Genomic DNA, 19,516 nt, shown 5'->3' on the forward strand with positions numbered 1-19,516 from the left:
CCTTTATTACTCCTCTTTTCTCACCTTTCTCTTCCTCCTTCCCTGTTGAGTTAGATACATGTAGTATTCCATCTTTGAATCAATAATAAATGTGAAGTTCAAGAATTGATTATGCTCCAATTCATTAAATATCTATTTTTTCTTCCCATGAAATACTCCATATTTGCTGGGTAAAGTATTTTTGGTTATAATCCTAAATCCTTTGCCTTCTAGAATGACATATTCCAAATGCTCTGATACTTTAATGTGTCTGTTGCTAAATCATGTGTGAATCTGACTGTAGACTCATAATATTTGAATGATTTTTAAATTAATTTATTATTGCAATAAATGATTTCTTTCTGGATAGTTAAAGTATTTTCTCTTTGACCTGGGAGCTCTGGAATTTGGGTGTAACATTCCTGGTTGTTTTCATTTGGGTTCTCTTTCAGTTGGTGATTCATTAATTCTTTCAATTTCTATTTTACCCTCTGGTTCTAAGATATATCCAGGAAGTATTCTCAAAAATTTCTTCAAATATAATGTCTTGACTCTTTCTTTTGAAGACAGGAAAAAATGGGCTTGAGGAGATTTACAAATCCATGTGAGTTTGCTTTATGAAAAATTCACCAGGTTCTTTAGAGGGTAAGAAAAGGCTTGAATTTTAATTCACAGGTTGCACAGGCTAATACCAAAGTTCACAGGTTACTATAATAAGTTCACAGATTAAGTTCTTTTTAGATGTAGAAAGATAGTTTCAATAGAAGTGGAAGAGTTAAGTAAAGAAGAAAAAAGTCACAAGCTGGGCTGGTAAGACAGCATCAACCACTAAGAGAAAGAAAAAATTGTGAGAGATTATTTGGGGAATCATACTTCTCCAGAGCAGGCTGTTGTCACAGGAAAACAGCCTGTAAGGAAAGGTATAGTAACAGGAGGGTTTGGGGGACACTCCCCCAGAGCAAGCTTCCCTCCAAAGGCAGAGGAGCAGTTCAAGTACATGTACATGTTAAGGAGTGAGGAGTGAATGGCATAGGGAGACATAGGTGGGGGCAATTAGCTCAGACAGCAGCAGAGATGAGGTAATGAGAAGTATGTAGATGAGGGGTGGTAGGTCAAATACTTAATCCTTTAAGGTTTACCGAATGGGGGGGGGGGGGGTTGTGCCTGGAACCAAGAATTTACCAAGTCAGTTTACTTCCCAGGGCCTTAAGGTACTTTACTAAAAGTTCATTCACTGGGGGCAGCTGGGTGGATAGAGCAGTGGCCCTGGAGTCAGAAGGACCTGATTTCAAATCCAGCCTCAGATACTTAACAATTGCCTAGCTGTGTGACCTTGGACAAGTCACTTAACCCCATTACTTTAATAAAAAGTTCATTCACCTACTCATAGCTTGGAGGAAGGCAGGGAAGATAAATAATCAGTACAGAGGTTACAGATTAATAACTATGAAAGTTATTTCTCTTTCCAATATTTCCCCGACTTCCTTTTGATCATGGTTTTCAGATAGAAGAATAATAATACTTAAATTATCTCTTCTTGATCTATTTTCCAGATCAGTTGTTTTTTTTTTTTCTGATGATATAGTTCAGAAAAATTCATTCTTTTACTTTTTAATTTTAGTTTTTTTTATTTTTGTGCTATGGAATCATTAGCTTTCACTTACCCAAATTTTAATTTTTAAGGAATGATTTATTTTGGTGAGTTTTTGTACCTTATTTTCTTTAGACAATTTTTTAAAAAATATATTTTCAACAGTAAAATTCATTCCTTTGTCCATTTGACCAATTCTCTTTCTAGGGTGCTATTTTTTTTCAGTATTTTTGTGCATTTTTAAAACAGAGCTCTTTTATCTTTTCATAATTTCTTTTTTCATTCTCATTTTTACTTAATTTTTTGATATTGAAAATAATTTTTAGTTCCTCCAGGAAATATTGTTGGACTTGTGTTCGTTCAACTTGCAATTCTTTTGAGGTTTTGTAACTATTTTGAATTCTCCTGATATTGTGTCTTAATCTTCCTTATCACCCTACTATTTTTTTATCTTCAGGATCATTTTCTTTGTTCATTTTCCCACCCTATTTCTTGATTTCAAATTATGTTAATGCTGGGCTCTGTTCCTAGTTTAATAGCAGGGATGAACATTATCCCAAGTTTGGGCAAAGGTGTAGTCACTGCTGTCTTAGTCTGTTCTGTGGTCTTTAGCCAGGAAGGTCCCTTATCCTTTGAGATTATAATCAATACTATCCTTGGGGTCTTGGCTCCCTTCTCAGGGTCCCTGATTTCCTAGTGACTGAAAACAATCTTATTCCTCAAGGGCTCAACTCTTTCTTGATTGAAAATGCTTCTCTCCATTCTTGAACTGTGTCCCAGAAAGGAGGTATAAGCAATGAAGTTTTAAACAGTACCCAGTATTACATCCACTGCTACTGAGGCAGAGAAACCAGGGCATGGGAGTGATGAGATCAGTTGGAGACAAACTTTGTAAATCTTTTGTTTGCATTGTAAAGGGAATGTTCCTTCTTCCTTTATCACCTAATTTAGGCCACACCTGAAGGCCTGACCTTCAACCTGATTTGGATTGCATTGTTTTCTGGTGGAGCAGCCAGGGAACACAGACCCTGGAAATACCAAAGACCACCCAAAAGAGACCCCTCCCCAAAAGGCAAAATCTCCAATGAGGGACTTGGATCACTCCTAAGTCACCAGCCCCTCCTAGGAACTCTGGGAGAGAATTTAAGGAGATTGAGGAAGGGGCTCACTCTGTTTTACCTTCCAGCCTCCTGCTGAACCCTGGCCAGCTGGCCTGGCCAATTCAATCAGCAATCCACGTGGTCTTCTCTTGAAACTCTTTTTAACTTTTGTATTACTTTCTTAATATGTTGTAACTTCCTTTAATAAAACTCTATTTTCTTTGCAAAACCTGCTTCCCCTAGTCTGAGCCTCGATTCATTGAGGAGTAGAACCAAACCCAAGAAACAAATCAGTGGCCAGTCTTATTGACTGGTTGCCAGATTTCCTTACCATTGTTTGAGAATCCCAAAGCTGCTTCTGTTCTATTGCCTCCACCTAGTTCCTCTAAGAGTGGTCTAGGCTAGATTGCATCTCCATGGCACAGATCTCTCCTTTCAGTCTAAATTTTCTTGGAGCATAATGTCTCAATCTGACTTTTTTTGACTCTGACACTCCAGAATTTGATTAATCATAATTTTAAAGTTTAGGGTTGAGGTTGGGAGACCTCAACCATCTTGAATATAACTAACTAATAGGCATTTGACATATGACATGTAACATGTATTTAGCATATTGTCTGGCATGAAATAGGCATTTTATATGTGTTTATGGATTGATTTTGCAATCATGAAGGAAAGATACTGAGAGATCCCAAGAGTATACCACTAAACCATTACCAAAATGGCACTCCTACATCTGTCAAAATATTTAGCATATTATTGTAAAAGTAATTCTTTTAATGCTCAATATATTCCTAATCTGTCCTTTTTATTTTTCATGCTATTCACCACAGCTTGGTTAAGGAAAAATCCCAGACAGCAGCAATGGGTGAAGATCTCCCAGGTAAAAATTTAGTCCTCACTCTATTCTTCACTCTTCTATTAAATATGGAATGCATGTGCTATCTTTTCCTAAACTGGTACTTTTCCCATCCTCTACCATTATAAGAAATATCAGGGAACAAAAGTTGTTCTAATATCTTTTAAATATATTTAAAATAAATATCCTTAAATGAATACCTTTAAAATAAAAATCAGCAGTGACTACAAAGGAAGAAATAACAAAGTGTAGAGAGGAGAAGAGAAACAAATCAGTGAATTAAATAACAAGTTTCTCTGTGTTCAAGGACAATAAAACACTCTACTTGATAAGAATCTAAGAGAAAGAGACAATTAACACATTCTGAGAGGAGAATGTCTCCAAGGAAAAATTTCACCAAATTTGGACTGTGCAGCACAGACATGCCTTATCACCTTCTGCCATTATAGCAGTCATGACCTAAATGACCTTAGCCTCTGTCTCCTGACCCAGTGTGGAATAAAAACCCTCAACAGCCTCTGTTGTGACAATTGATTTTAGTCTCTTGAAGAAAAGAAGTTGTGGGTAGGAGGGATTATTGTTTAAGCCTGGTTTCATCTCCCTCATGATCCCAAGATAGAAGATTCCATGCCAACCTTCACAATTCCAAACACCTCTATGAAACATTTTCTAGGAGTCAATTCACACCAGAATGTACAAAGCTAGTCAATTCTGGGACAGACAGTGTTTGCATTAAAAGGTCAAATACACACACACACACACAGACACACACACACATATGTATAGGTCCAGTCCTGGTTTCCCTACTGAATTATAGTTCTTCACCTATTGATGACTGTACATTTGAAACTCAATATCCTTATATGTATTTAAAACAATATATCAAAAAATACTTCCCAACACTCCCTTCTTAACTTCTTTCTTTTGAAAATACCATCAGATTTCCTATAAATTAGACTTTCCACCTCATAGTCATCCTTGACTTTTTTCCCCCCTTTATCTCCCATATATAGATATTTGTCAAGTCTTAATCGGTCTTCTTCCTTATCATATTTAAGTCCCTTTTTCTTTATTAATAAGGCCATCACCTAAGTTCATGTCCTCATCATCTCTTACTTCCACTATTATAATCTCTATCTGATGTTGCTGCTTAAAACTACTAACTTCTATAGTTTCTCATTTTCAAAGTTGTGCAAATTGATATTCCTAAGACATATGCATATGTCATAGCCTTGCCAAGAAAGTTGCAGGGGTTCCCATTTTCTTCTAGAATAAATCTATAAATCAATCTATAAATATTTATTTTACTTTTAATTTATGGAATAAAACAAAAATTTTCATGAAAATATAATAAAAAGGGGCAGCTAGGTGGCTCAGTGGATAGAGAACTGGCCTTGGAGTTAGGAGTACCTAAGTTCAAATGTGATCTCAGACACTTAATAATTACCTAGCTGTGTGGCCTTGGGCAAGTCACTTAACCCCATTGTCTTGCAAAAGCTAAATATATATACATACATATATATATATATATATATATATATATATATATAATAAAAAGATGGTTGTACATGAAACTGCAAATCTACTATACACATCATTAAATGTCTAGAATCTACTAGAGTCTATGCATTTATTTACTATAAAAAAGTAATAAAACCCAAGAAAATGAAGTATTATCTGGCCTCAAACATTTTACTTTCTATCATGGAAAACAATACATATACAAATACATACAATACATACACAATGAATACACATTAATTCATGAAGGTTATTGGCATCTAAGAGTATCATAACCAATCTCATATAGGAGGTAGCTGTCATTTGACCTGAGAGATGAAGATGAATCAAGGATTCATATGGGCAGAATTAAGAAATACATTCCAGGGGCAGCTAGGTGGCACAGTGGATAAAACACCAGCCCTGGAGTCAGGAGGACCTGAATTCAAATCCTCCCTCAGACACTTAATAATTACCTGTATGATCTTGGGCAATCACTTAGACCCATTGCCTTACAAAAAAAAAATACATTCCAAGGGGAATAGCATGTACAAAGGTATGAAGGTGAGAGATAGAATAATGTGCACATGATCAGCAAGTGTGCCAGTGTGACTGTAACTTCATAGAAGTGTAAAATGGGGACAGATATGAATGCTCACTGGTAAAGTCCAAAATTGGTGTTGGAAAATGAGGTGGCAAGCACACTTGGTAGAAGAACGAGGCATGTTTTTAGTCAGCCAAGCAAGATCCAATAAATAAGTCACAGAGAGTAAAAAGACAAGTAGAAAAAGGTGTGTAGGAGTAGGCAGGAGAAAGGAAGCAGGTAGCATGAGAAAGACAATATGAGAGGGAGAGGCACTGTGTATTTCTCACATGACTATGGATTTGTGTTGAGAGCAATAAGTGCATAGACCCAATGGATGTGTACTCAGGGGAAAGGAATTTGAGGTCTCATTTTTATAAGGGTTTTGGAAAACAGATTCTTATCTGTGCCATCTTAGTGTATTTTATTAACATATCCCACAGTATCTCAAAATTACTTGTAAAACTTTAAAGTCATCATCTCAAGATTGTCAGCACCCTTTTGATCTTCCACTTATCTGGAACTGGAGGTTTGGAATTTTCCTGAAATTCATGTATCATAGGACTAGAACCCTGACAGCAGCACCTAGCTGACTTCAGCAGATTCAATGCATTTCATGAGAATATGAATTTTGGTGAATATGTGATACTATTTATAAATTTTGTTTCTTTGAAATGATTTTTACATGACTTCCTAGTTCTCCTTTGCAACCTTATTTCTCACTATTTCCCCTTTTGTACATGGGCTATTTACAAATCTTTTGCTATTCTGACTAGAAGAGGTGTGTGTGTGTGGCGGGGGGTGGGGGGGTTGAAGAGAGGAACCTGAACTAAATTTTAACACTGTGGAAAATGTGTAATAGTCTTTCCAAGATAGATCAGAACTAATGCACAAAAGATTTTAATTGTCCAGGGGGGAGCTTTTATTTTATCCTAAAGGCAATGATTAGCAATCAAGTTTCTTGTTCAAAGGAGTAACATATTCAGACTTGTGCTTTAAGAATAAGATTTTGAGGGGTGGCTAGTTGGCGCAGTGGATAGAGCACTGGCCCTGGAGTCAGGAGTACCTGAGTTCAAATCTGGCCTCAGACACTTAATAATTACCTAGCTGTGTGGCCTTGGGCAAGCCCCTTAACCCCATTGCCTTGCCAAAAACAACAAAACAAAAACAACAAAAAAAGAATAAGATTTTGGCAGCTATGTAGATAGTGAAGTGGATAAGGGAGAGATATGAGACAAAGGTGCCAATTAGAAGTCTACTGAAATAGTCCAGGAAAGAGGTAATAAGGCTTGAACTAGATTGGGTGGTCATATAAAAGAATTAAAGAATGAGTTGAAAGAGATATTTTAGAGGTAGTGGTAACAACACTTGCCAATTGTTTGGCTGGAGAGATAAGGAAAGGGAAGATTCAATGATGATACTGAAGTTGCAAATCTGTCTAAATGGAAGAATATTGGCATCCTCAAAAAAAGGGAAGATAGGAAGAGGGATGAAATATGAGAGAAAGAGTAGATTTTTGCTTTGTGTATGTTGAGTTCCCAGTGCCTATTGGATATGAAGTAAGAAATGTCAACTAAGTCATTGATGATGTGGACCTGGAGCTCGGGAGAGACTAAGGTGGATATATCAATCATATGTATAGATATGTTAACTGACCAATGAGATCATTGAGATATTAAGTATATTGAAATGAGGGGAGGGTTCAAGGCAGAGTCCAGAGAAGGATATGGTAATGATTCAGTAAAGGGAACTCAGAATGGGTAGTCAACTGGTAAAAGGAAAAAAGTCTGATAGAAAACTGAGCCATGGGAACCCAGCAATGAGAGAATATGCAGGAAAAGTGTTCAAGAGTGGCAAATACTGCTGAGAAGTCAAGAAGATTAAGCAATGAAGAAAGATCACTGAATTGGTTAGTTGAGATTATTCATAACTTTGGAAACAAGATGGCAAAAGGAGCTGAGAGAAGTAAAGAAATGGAAACTATGAGTGTGACAGTTTATTCCCCCTCCTGAGATATTGGCTATAAAAAGGAGAAATATAGGGTAACATGAGAAAGTAGAAAAGCCTGGTGAAGAGTTAATTTTTTCAAACACAAAGTAAGCACTTAAATGCCTTTTTGATTGATTGTACAATTTTTAATGGTAGTGGAAGGCGATGGGAAGAGGGGCAGGGAAGAGGAGAATTAGGCATGTTTCTAGACTAAAGAGGAGCATCCAGGAAACAAAATGCAAATACCTTTGGCATTCTCATTCCTTCACAATCTGACTGTAATATTCTACTTTTCCAGGTTTATTATACATTACTCTCCTTCGTGAACTCTTGCTAGAGCCAGATTGGTGTATTTGCAGTAGTTCCATAGACATGTCATTGCTATGAGCTATTTCTGGACCTTTGAAAAGATTGTTACCTATGACTGGGATGCACTCACTTGTTACTTCTGTTTCATGGAATCCCAAGCATATTTGAAGGCTTAGTTTAGGTATCAGTTCCTATATGATACCTATCCTGATCCTACCATTGTTAATGTTTAATTCCCCCTCCCTTTTTTTCCTCTCTGGGTACTTACTTTGTACATGTTTTGCTTATTTATTTGTGAAAATGATATTTCTATAAACAAAATGTAAACTCCATGATGGAAAGAACTGTTTCTTTTTTTTTCCTCTTTGTATCTGTGGAACCAGGTTCATAGTTCTTTGGTTGGTTGATTGGTTGTTATCATTCATTTCAAAGAGGAGCAAAATGACAGTTTACAGTATGTTCAACTGTGGCTGATCAGACTAATGTGAGTCAGAATGCTCTTCCATAGGCCGGGCACACATAGTCCATGTAAACATTTGAGGTGGATTCTCTAAATTTGAACCTCTCACAAAATATGTGTTACATAAAAGAAGCTGAATAAAGGCTTAATAAAAGATACATGAAATTCATTATGGGTAGTGCCTCTAATGGTGCAGATAGTAAATCTATATTTGCATAATCCTTTGTGAGTCTTGTTTATGTGTGCTAATAAATCCTTTGCATATGGTGGTGGACATTTTTTACTGGCAACTTTCCTTTAGATCTTTTGATATAATGTTGATATCAAACAAGCATGGAACCCTTCATTGGTTTTTTTCCTCTTTTTCATACATAATAGAACTATCTTCTTTTCCAGGCAAATATCTCTCTGACAGCCATTCCAATATTTTTCCTATATAATTTCTTATTGGCCATATATTGCATCCTATTTATCCCAATCCTTTTCTCCATCATTGCCCTTTGAGTAATCCACAACTTTAGATTTTTAGAAAATGTGGCATTCCATGACTGGAATTTATGTTGCATCATCAAAGGAAAAATGTGTGAACATATAGCACATATTTTGTGGATACATATCTATGTACATATATAAATATTTTCATTGTATATAATGAATAGATGATTCCATTAATTGCTATCATGAAGTGAGTGAAAAAAAAAAAGATGAGATATCAGGTTTTTAAACTAATTCAGAACTATGTAAATACTCTGCCACCCCTTTAGGAAATATAAAGAATTTTTTGGTGCAATTAGTGAACAAAATTAGAATTAGAATTAGAATTGAACATTAGAGAGCTAATTGTTGACTGACTACATTTTACATATATCTCTCTGGTGGTCTTTATAAAGGTGAGTCTGCCATAGTTGAAAGAGGCTTTGTAGAAGAAGCATAAGGGAAGAATATTGGAAATAGGGATTTCTCTTCTTTTTCCATCCTCTATTGGCCATAAAGCCAGTAGGGCTCCATCTCTGGATTTTGGGTCTATGGGCTCTTCTTAGACATATAAGAATAGACCCTCCTCTCAGTTTTCACCTTTGATCTTGGGAAGATGCATGTGTATGCATGCATACACACACACACACATCTATTTATATGCACATTTATATCTATATATATTCATGTGTACATTTTTATATGCATGCCTATTATCTCAATGATATAATAACTATGAATTTAGGTTGGTAACTTCTAATCTTAGAGGACTGCCTAAATAGCTAAAAGTTAAAATGATTTGCCTAGAGTCATATGGCCAGGAAGGATCAAAATTGGAATTGAATCTAGGTCTTCCTACCTGCATTCTACCACACTTGTCTTGATCATTCAGCAGAATGGATGTTTAAAAGATGAAACTTTGAAATATGGAAATTCAAGGTTATTAGAAACACTGGGAAATTTCCCAAAGACTAAACAAAAGAAGTATTTTCTATGAAATAAAATTATTCATAAGTAGTATGCACTTTGTGTGAAATAATGAGTTCAATGTCACTGGAAATCTTTGAGCAGAGGATAAGTATCCATATATATGAAATATCTTAGAGGAGATTCTTGAATTAGGTGTCAGGATAAAATTAATGACCTCCAAGTTACTTTCTAAACTTTATAATTATATTTAAACTACAGATAAATACTGCATGAAGTATATTCCAATTTCCAATTCGGAACATTAAGAATACAATTTTGTTCTACACTCCTCCCCAAAAAACATTTTTTAATTAAAATTCCCTTGTTTCCCTAGGTGGAAATAGGAGGTAGGAGGTAGGAGATAGTACTTGGTGTTAAAGTAATCCAGGACAAATTTATTTTTCAAGCAAGAAAAACTTCTTAACTCCTAAAATTTGCATAAAAGAAAACATGTCTTCATTTACATAAAAGAAGAAACTTGACATGAGCACAGCAGAAGGTATCTCTCTAGGGCAGTTACTCTCAGGTTTTCTTAATTTAGAAGGACAGCCTGGCCCCCTCTTTTATTCTCTCCCCTTCACACAACCTCACTCTCTATGGAAGTCTCCATATGGAATCCTAAAGATTTTTCGAAAGTATGGAAATGCATAAGTACCTATAACTTAAACTATAAGTTTACTGTCCCTTAGTTTTGTAAGTATGTACATAAATATATGCACATATATTGTATAAATACATATATACATACATACATATATATATATACATATATTTCATATACCTACAGATTAGGTTAATCTTCTATCCTGTTCAACTCAAAATGCTGGTTGAACTAAATTAAATAACCATTTACCAGCACACCCTAAATCTGGAGCCAGATAAAAGATATGCAGGTTTTCCAAAGAGTTTAGATCTGAACTCTCTGAGGAGATCTCAGGAATATAAGTTCCAAAGTATAATATGTATTTACCTGTGTTTTCAAATATGAGATCTTCCTTGATGGTCATTAGGAAGAAGAGAAAGGTATAGGTTGTTGATGATTTTCCACAGAGAGTACTATATATTTGTGTAATGCATCTTATATTGATCAAGTTGCATGTGCTTCAAAATATAGGAGGCAAAAAGTCAATATTGCTTTTAAAATAATAGGAACAATACTTGTACTATATAAATTTTGTAATACACCTAATTTTCCATTATTATCCTATATGTAAACCTTTATAGTCATATAAAATATGTTAATAATTATTTCAAAAGTGATCCATTATAAGAAATATTCATTTATCACAATCCTGTTTATTTTTTTATGATTTCATCTAATTAGAAAAAAGTACTTGTCAAGACATTGAGAAGAAGCATGGAGGTATAGGAAGCAGATGAGGATTTTACATGATTAGAATCAGAAAAACAAATTTAGTTTTAATTCTACTATTTGTATATTGTAAAACTTATAGCAAATGTCTTAGTCTCTTAGGGCCTCTGTTTCTTTCTCTATAGTGCAGAAACCTCTGTTTAGATGTTATCTATGACTTTTGGGTCTAATTGTCTGGGTTTCTAAATTGGCCCCCAAAGGAACTAATCAGAAGAGTATGTCTTTTGAGACAAAGGAACAGAGGAACAAGAAGATCCTGAAAGGAATTAGTTTGCTTTCATGGAAAAAGCACTGGTATTTAGGAGGCGAGAGTTTTCATTGGCTCCTCCATTTATTTTTACTTCTATGGAATTTAGTTAATTCAACCATTAAATAGCATGAGGGAGATGATCTCTAAAGTCTCTTCCAAGTTTAACATCCTAAGTTCAATGAGTCCATAAAAATTGTGAATGCATAATTCCAAGACCAAGGTCAAATCCTCACTTCTTGCAAATAGACTAGCCCATATGTATTTCTCTCTTTTCTGAACCACTGTTGCATTTTGTTTAGCATTTAACAGTCTTAAAGTTATTCTTTTGCTCATACTTTTATCTTCCTAGTGGGATTTACAATCTTCGGGTCAGGGAACATTTCTTACATAGTAGCCAACAGAGTGTACATTATATAGGACTTAATATTGAAATGATTCTTGGGAAGGTGAATATTGAGACACATTTTGAAAAAGGAGGGAAGATTTTATCATGTGGAATACTCTGTATTAATAAGGTAAGGAGAAAAAAGTTTACAAATAAAACGAAAAGCATAAGGATAAAATGTTTCCAGGACTGACTGGGAACAAATAAGGACGAAACAAAAGGGATGTGTGTGTGTGTGTGTGTGTGTGTGTGTGTGTGTGTGTGTTTACTTCAGAAGAAAGAATGGTTAGAGTTAGAAGATTTTGAAAGAAAGAAGGAAGAATTTTATTTTTTTATTTTGAAATAATGTTTTTGTCTTTAATGAAGCAATCTCTATGGTCAAGTTTTGAAGACAGTAACCTTTACTGTACATGTTTACTTATTTAAGTATAAATGAAATGTAATTATTTAAAATATCATTTATAGCCCATTAATTATAAAAGCTATCACATCGGATTTGGTAGTTTCAATAAGACTTTATAATATCCATTTATACATCCACTAGTACCTAACTAATGCTATCTAATAATACATTTTTTAATTGAAGTTGATTATGACTAAAGAAAAAAGCAGATGTGAGAAAACTTACTGGTTGATAAGGTCATGGTTTTCAGCCATTATCGTTAAGTAGTTTAAGTTCTATCTGATGCTTTAGTACCCCCATTTTGGGGTGTCCTTGGCAAATATATTACAGTGGTTTGCCATTTCCTTTTCCAGCTCATTTTAGATAAGAAACTGAGGAAAATAAGTTAAGTTACTTGCCCAGCATCACAAAGTTAGTAACCAAGACCAGATTTGAACTCAGGAAGATGAAGCTTTCTGATTCCAAGCCCAATGTTTTATTCATGGCAATACCTAACTTTTTTTAGTTATTATTGCATGAGTAATTTAGGGGGAAAACTAAAATAATCTCCTAACTACAATATCTGAATTGTACTTTATTAATTTCACTGAAATTCATCAAATATATACACACAGAATTAAGTCATGAAGTATAAATGGTATTGATTATGACTTCTTTTGAGGACAAAATTGAAAAAACAAAACTAGTTTAGGAAAGAAACTAGAGCCACAAATATTTCCATGCTTTGGACAAACTTCACAAATGTAAACCAGGGCAGGAAACCTTAAATTAGTCATCAAATTAAAGGCTAAATCAACTTTTCAAAATAAATTCAGTTGTGCAGTAGAGTAAGCCTATTAAACAAGGCTGAAGAAGTGAAGTCATAAAACACCTAGGCCCCCATCAATGGAGTTCATAGAACAAGGTGAGACTATTGCTGAGTAGTATATAAAAAGACAAGATAGAAATTTGAAACCACCAGTGGAAGGTCATCTTCTGGGTTGTTTTATTTAGTTATTTTTGCCTATTAGATAGTAAGCTTAGTGCTTTCTTCACTGATAGAGTTTTAAATGCTATGAGAGCCCTCTTAGCATCAATGTCATTCTAACTTTACTGTAGAAAGGACTTTAACAGGGACTATGTCTTAAAAGACTTTTGTTTGTTTTTTCCCAAAGCAATGGGGTTAAGTGACTTGCCCAAGGTCACACAGTTAGGTAATTATTAAGTGTCTGAGGCTGTATTTGAACTCAGGTCCTCCTGACTCCAGGGCCGGTGCTCTAGCCGCTGCTCCATCTAGCTGCCCAATGACTTTTCTTTTAAGGGAGTATGTCTAAGAAAGTCTCAGAATCTTGTTGGCACTATAAATCCTTATAAATACTTCAATTTTATAATTTTTGCAGTTTTCATAACAGGAGACTGACAATATCAACAGTGCAAAGAATATTTGATTTGGAGACAGAGAACTTGGGTTCAAATACCAGCTCTGAATCTTACTACACATCTGACTTAACCTTAACCTCACTAAGTCTTAGTTTTCGCCTATGTAAAATTAAGGCATTTATGTAGGTAGTGTCTATTAATAGCAGAATTTGAGGAAGACTAACCTGGAACTGATTATTGAGTTGTAGTTGGTGGGAGGAGAGAAGATAGACGGAACAGATATGTCAGAATGGTAATAGAGCACACAGGAAACTGTAAATGCTTAGAGTGGGACTATGAAAATAAAAAAATAATGTCAAAAAGACACTGAATGGGGATTTGTCAAAAGAAATATGTCACTGACTAGCAATGAGATATTTATAGATTTTCTGAGTCTGAGATAGCTGGAGAATGTGGTTTTGATATTTAGTTCTGACATTCTTATAGGAATATTAGAGAGGATTTTTTCTTTAGAGAGGAAGATCTCTTTATAGAGGAAGCTTTGCATGTTTAAAAAAAAGAAACTTGTTAAACTTTGACCCAAATGTAGGTTTGGTTTCAGAAGATAGTAGGTGAAAAATACTCAATTCATTTCATTTAAAAAAAATTTATTTTAATATTCAAGTTATAAAATTTTAAGTTCAAAATTATTTTTGTTTTGCTTTCCCCTTACTCCTTGAGAAGATAACCATTATATCATATCAGATATGAAGTCATGCAAAAATAAATATATTTCCATACTAGCTATGTCGCAAAACAAACATACACCAAACATGATGGATAAAGTAAAACATGTATGCTTCAATCTGCATCCAAAGATCATTAGTTCAGTCTCTGGAGATGAATAGCATTTTTCATTATGAATTATTTGAAACCAGCTTAGATCAGTATCTTAATCAGAATAGCTTAGCCTTTTACAGGTCTCATCAAACTACAATATGCTTTTAGAGATGAAGTGAAGATGGTGGAGAAAAGGCATAGACCTGCCTGAGCTCTCCTAAATTTCCCTCCAAACTACTTTAAATATGCCTCAAAACAAATCCTGTAGTGGAAAGAACCCACAAAAGGACAGGGCAAGGTAATTTTCCAGCTCAAGACAACTTTAGAAGGTCAGCAGAAAAGTATGAAAGCCAGCCAAGGTTGCGCCAGTGCAGGCAGCACCAGCGAACCAACAGAAGTCCTTGGGGGGAGAGGGGGTGGTGAGTGAATTAGCACGGCAGCAGCAAACTCTGAAACTCTTAACCCACAGAAAGTAAAGGAGTCAGACAACTGGTTAGAAGATTAACAGCATCCCTTTACTGTCACTTGAAGCAGGAAGCTGTTGCCCATACAGGGATTCAGGACCTGGTCCTGAACTGCAGTCCCAGGGTGAGGAGCAGCACTAGCACACCAGAGCTTGACAGGAGGGTGTAGAGTGGGAAGTATAATTCTTGTTTGGAAAAAAGTCCTTGTGGTTGCTCACAGATGAGAATAAAGGCCAGGAGTATAGTAAACACACCTCATCTAAGATCATGCTCTCTTAGAAAAACTGAAAATCTACAATCCCTCTGCCCCAGAACTACCTCTGAAAACAAGTGCACAAAAAGCCTGAAGCTAGGGACAGTGCCTGCTCCCCCCAAGGAGCAGAACCAAATTTAATATCAACTTAAGCAAATAACAACAAAAGATCCTGACAACAGAAAGTCACTATGGTGACAGGGAAGATTAAAGCACAAACTAAAAAGAAGACAACAAAGTCAATACTGCTATATTCAAAGCCTCAAAGAAAAATGCAAATTGGCCTCAGGCTCAAAAAGATCTCATGGAAAACCTCCAAATGAATTTTTCAAAACAAATATGAGAGAGGAGTAGAGAAAAGAAATGAGAGGGATGCAAGAAAATCGGGGGGAAAGGTCAACCATTTGGTGAAGTAAGCAAATAAAAATACTGAAGAAAACAACACCTTGAAGTAGTCTGGGCAAAACAGAAAAAGAAACACACAAAAATCCATTGAAGGGAAAAAATATCTTAAAAAGCAGAATTAGCCAAAGGGAAAAAGTTATACAAAATTCCCTGAAAGTAGAATCGACCAAATGGAAAGGAGGTTCAAAAGTTCATTGAAGAAAATAATTCCTTAAAAATTGAAATTGGGGAAGGGGAAGCTAATGATTCCATGAGACATCAAAAACAAAAAAAAAATCAAGAAAAAAAATAGAAGACAATGGGGAATACCTCATTGGAAAAATGACTGACCAGGAAAATAGATCAAGGAAAGATTATTTAACAATTATTAGACTAAGTAAAAGCTATGATTAAAAAAGAAGAACTTAAGGGGAAGCCAGATGGTACAGTGAATAGAGCACCAGCCCTAGAGTCAGGAGTACTTGAGTTCAAATTTGACCTCAGACACTCAATAATTACCTAGCTGTGTGACCTTGGGCAAGCCACTTAACCCCATTGCCTAGCAAAAAACTAAAAAAAAAGCCTTAGATGTCATCTTTCAAGAAATTAATAAGGAGCACTACCCTAAGATTCTAGAACCAGAGGGTAAAATTGAAATTGAAAGAATCTATTGATCACTTCCTAAAAGAGATTTCAAAATGAAAACTTTCAGGAATATTATAGCAAAGTTCACAGCTCACTAATCAAGAAGAAAATCTTGTAAGTAGCTTGAAAGGAGCAATTTAAATATTGTGGAGACAAAATCAGGATAACAACAAGAGTTAGCAGCTTCCATGTTAATGGATCAAATCATCTTCCACATTAATTAAAACTTGGAAAATGATATTGTGGAGGGCAAAGGAACTAGGATTATAACTAAGATTCACCTACTCAGAAAAATTAATGAAATAGAGGAATTCTTAGTATTCATGATAAAAAGATCTGAGCTGAAAAAAATTCTAACTTTCAAATATAAGATTCAAGAGAAACTTTAAAAAAGATAAATAGGAATAAGAAGAAATCATAGGAGATGAAATAAGGTAAAATTGTTTACATTCCTATATGGGAAAACGATTTTTGTACCTTACAGAATTTCCATTATTAAAACAGTATACATGAACAGAGGGCATGATGGAACTATATATAAAAAAATAAATTAATTAAAGGGTGTGAGAGAGAGAGAAATGCAGTGACAGAAGGTGAAAGAAGAGAAGCATTTTACCCCATTTTAGGGTAAATTTTTTTCACATGAAAGACCTTTTACAGTGGAAGAAAAGAAGAGGAAATGGAGAAGAACCTTACTCTGATTAAAATTGGCTCAAAAGAGATTAACATACACAATCAATTTGGTCTAGAACTGCAACAAACCTTATAGGAAAATAGAAGTAGATAAGAGAAGGGGGCTGACAGAAGGGAGAATAGATGGTGGGGAGGAGGTAATCAGAAGCAAAGATGGACAAGTTGAAAGGAGAGAGATTAATAAAGAAAAGAGTATGAAAGGAAAGTTTCAAGTTAGAAATGGCACAGTGGGTAGAGCACCATCCTTGACGTCAAGAGAACTTGTTCAAATCCAACCTCAAGACACTTACTAGCTATGTATCTTTGGGCAAGTCACTTAACCTTGATTACCTTCCATTCAGGACATTTTCAGTGTCTCTGATTCATATCTGCCCATTGGACGCAGTTGGCTCTGGAAGGAGAAAATGAGGCTGGTGACTAATTACACTCTCACTCAAATACAATTCATATGCATGTTATGGTGTCATCTTTCTGATGTCATGGTTTTTTTCGAGAATGAAGGACAAACATCATCTTCATTATCATACCAATTGATTCTTGAAAACAAGGATTTTGAGAGGCAGAGATGATGGAATGCTTTCCAGGTATGGTGAGTGGCTTGTGAGAATGTAGGGGGTTGGGTGTCAAGTCTAGGGAACAACTAGTAGTCAAGTTTGATTGAAACATAAAATTCAGGAAAGGGAGTATTATGAAATGAGACTGAAAGGGTAAATAAGACAAACTGGAAAGTCTAAATGTCAAACTATGGAATTAGTTTCATTATTACTACAAATAATTGGGAGCCATTGAAGGAACATGTTTAAACCAAAGTCTAAGAAATATTATTTTGACCACTATATGGAAAAGATATTGGAGATTAGAAGCAAGAACACCAAATAGGAGCCTTTACAGTAATTTAGTTGTGAGATGGTGAGGACTTGACTTGTGTGACTTGTATCTGAGTGGAGAGAAGGAGACATTCAAAAGATGTCAAGTAAGATTGAAAAGATGTAGATTAGGACTTGGTGGATGAGAAAGAGAAAAGTCAAGAAAATACATTAGACTCTTAGATTATGTATTTGAGCTGAGAAGACTTTATCAAAAATAGGAATTTGTCAGCAAAATGGAGTGGGAGTTGGGGTGAGGATAGGGATAAGGAACTACATTTTGGACATGATGAGTTTGCATTTGAAATTCCACTGTTATATTTAGGTTATGCTGTCAGTCAGGAACAAAAAGAAAGAATACTTAAATTTGGAAATTATCCATATAGATACTTGAATACTTGAATCATAGAAGGTAAGAAAATCTCCAAGGCAACACATTTCAAGAGGGAAGGGATTAGGACAAAACCTTGACATTATCTGTGGTGAGAAGGCAGGAAGTAGAATGTTTTATTTCTGGAATGTCAATCTATATCAAGCTGGTTACCAAATTTGCATGTGTAGTAAAATCTCAATAAATGGCTGTTAACTGTCTACATTATTGAACTTTTAGAAATTTATGTAAAATGAATATGAAGTACAATCTTTCTTCTCTATCCCCACAAATTGCAAAATACTCCCAATGATTTTTCCCTTTTAGTAAAGAAAGGAAAAATCTTTCTAACCAATTTATTGAGCAACAATATTGTGCAATTCCTCAATGCACAGCAGATGGCACATTTGCACATAAGTAATGACTGTCCTGCTGTTGACGCATGATGTTTCAGCAAGAATTGATGAGATACTTTTTTTTCCCTTCCTTTCAGTGTTATGACATCAGTTCTCCAGGAAAGAAAACCAGCTGGGAATATGTTCAACCAGCATAATCTAAACTACATTAGGCTCCATAGACTAAACTCCCTCTTCTTTAATAACTAAAAGCACAATTTTTCTTTCAAAAATTATATTTTATATCCATACTTACCCATATAAATTTACTAATAGTTTAAGCACCTTAATTCCTGTCTTATCCAGCTGAATGGTTTATTTGTACCCAATAAAGCATCTCAAAATAACTTCACTAATTCATACTTAAGCAACCAAATTAAAGAAAGCTCTAAAATAGCCAACTTTTGGTAAGAGATGCTTGTACAAATCAAAATTATAGATTATAGCATAAATATTTTACTCTGAATAGCCTTTCTAATTGTCAGTAAACTATATGATTATATTTTAATTTAATCAATATTCACTACTAAAATTTCTAGTATTTATAAGCCAAATCTTTTTTTTTTAGTTTTTTTTGCAGGGCAATGGTGTTAAGTGGCTTGCCCAAGGCCACACAGCTAGGTAATTAAGTGTCTGAAGGTGGATTTGAATTCAGGTACTCCTGACTCCCAGGCCGGTGCTTTATCCACTTGCTACCTAGTTGCCCCTAAGTCAAATCTTTTAAAAATAAAAATACATGAAATAATGGCATTTTGATACTAACAAGGGTTTTATAATGGACCATTTAAATGGTTCTAATATATTGATAAGTAGTTTTCGCCAAATGTGTAATAGTTACATAATAAATTCTGGATATTTGCAAATAATAAAAGGTCAAGACTTTAGTATTGTTCTCCCCAATTCTTCAGCTCCAATTATGTAAAATAATATAGTAAGTGTTTAGCAGTGGAAATTACATTAGTCCTGAAGTTGGAAGAGTTTGGGGTTTAAAACAGTCCTCTAATATTTACTGATTCTGTGACCATTCAATCTCTGAGCCCCAGTT

Source organism: Macrotis lagotis, chromosome 7 (assembly GCF_037893015.1).
Source record: "Macrotis lagotis isolate mMagLag1 chromosome 7, bilby.v1.9.chrom.fasta, whole genome shotgun sequence".
Classification (NCBI taxonomy): Eukaryota; Metazoa; Chordata; class Mammalia; order Peramelemorphia; family Peramelidae; genus Macrotis; species Macrotis lagotis.